Raw genomic sequence first — 1,921 nt, forward strand, 5'->3', positions numbered from 1 at the left:
TCTTTCCCAGAGGTTGGGATTCCCTAAAATTTCTGCATATTTGTTAAAGGAGAAATGCTGAGCAGGAAAGAGTTAAAAAGTGTCTCAGTGCCAGGGCAGGAAGAGGAAACCTAGAAAGTAGCTTCTTGTTAGTTACTGCCCTCCTACGTGTAAGGAGGAGCCTTGTGAGCTTCTTTCACACACGTTTTGCCATGATACGTGACTTGTTGCTGCAACATAAATCTCTAGTTAGTACATAAATGAATGAGCTTCTGAGCACTTGCATCCTCCAACTGGAGCTGCAGGTCCCTTCACGTGGGCCAGGAGCACAGCCCTGTGGGTTGCTGAATTGCTGTGCTGCTCCCGGGCCAGCTGCCTCCCTCCTTACACTTGCTGCAGGCTCTGCCCTGCCTCGTGGCAATGCAGGCTCCTTCCAAAATCTGGAAGGTGCAGCGTCAGGTTCTGGTGCCTGTTCCAGCTGCTCAATCCACACCTTCTCACTGCAGCGGCCGGTGTTGAGGAGCCAGTGGGTGTTTGAATGCAGCTGCTGCCACCCAGACTTTCCTATTCTTTATTGGGCTTCAAACTTTTGCTAGACAGTCTTTTGTAATCTAAGAGAGAGAAGAAATGGTTCTCCAGTATTAAGGCATCTTCTCTTTACATCAAAACCCTGCATTTCTTTTAAGGATTATTGAAGCCTAAAATTGACTTTAAGGCGCTTCCAGGCAATTGGGAAGTTGCAATGAATTGATCGAGGAATTCAGGCTGCTGTGAAATCTATGTCTACCAAGCACAGAAGCCCCCAGTCGTCTTCTCACGTGTCTTCACCTATTTTTAGGTGCAAAGTAATTTGGGATAAAAACTTAAAGCTTAGTTTAATATGTAGAAAATAACCTCATTTATGTTCATGCAGTGGAAGGGAAAGAATAATTTAAGGAAGAAGCAAGAATGATTCTTCTACCTTTTGCTTGTTGCAAGACTAATTTCATTCTCATACATTATACATTCTCATACATAGGTTCACAAATGACTCAGTGTGGTGCCTTGCAGTGTTTTGGCAGAGTGAGGAGTTTTAATTTTCTGCTATTTAGTATTCTTCTGCTGTACAGGATCCATGCTGCTGGTCTTAATACAGCTGTGTAAAACTAGAACTCTGTTGCATCTAGTTTTGTGTCTTTTACTGTAAACGCACAGCAAATTCTGATAAATCTAATTGTATCAGGAAGGAAAATAACCAGTGCTGGCATTACAGAGGAGTCATTTTTCACACTTCCAGGATGACATTACAGAGAGATTAATTTTTTATTAAATTGTCTGGAAAAAAAAAAATCGCCTCTCTCTCCTCTTATAATTTCTACTGTGTTGTGTCATCATCTATTCATCATCATTTATCTGACAGTTTGCTACAAGTAGAAAAAAATTCCAGAATGGTAAAAATGCCTGGTTTCTAACAGAGGCTGTCACCATCTTCTACAGAGTGAGGGATGATGTGGATGTGCTCTTTCAAGTCCAGGAAAAATCAGTCACTGAAGCTCAGATGGATATTTTTGTGTGTGTATCAGCTGTTAGTTTAATTTTTCCTAATAAATTATCAGATTTCTTGATAGATCACTCCTGAGACCCATATAAAAAGTATATTTTAAAAAAAGTCCCACTGTTTCCAGAAAACAGTTCCTGGGAGACTAGTGAAGTGTTCCAATCATCACGAAGGATGGTGTGGAAAGACAGATTTTTATGGCTTGCTGTGAGAAGTTCTGCTCAGCTTTATCACACTTAAGGCTTTTCACTGTGGTATTGGAGTTCAGTGTGAAACTACCTGCACAGTAACTATTACATTATAAATAAAATTTGCCCCTGTCTCTCAGAGGAACATCTCAGGGTGCCCACTGTATAGGAGTTCTGTGTGTATTTTTAGGTTATAACTGAACAAGATGCACTAGAA

The sequence above is a fragment of the Chaetura pelagica genome, unplaced genomic scaffold (assembly GCF_000747805.2).
Source record: "Chaetura pelagica isolate M959 unplaced genomic scaffold, ChaPel_1.0 scaffold531, whole genome shotgun sequence".
Lineage (NCBI taxonomy): Eukaryota > Metazoa > Chordata > Aves > Apodiformes > Apodidae > Chaetura > Chaetura pelagica.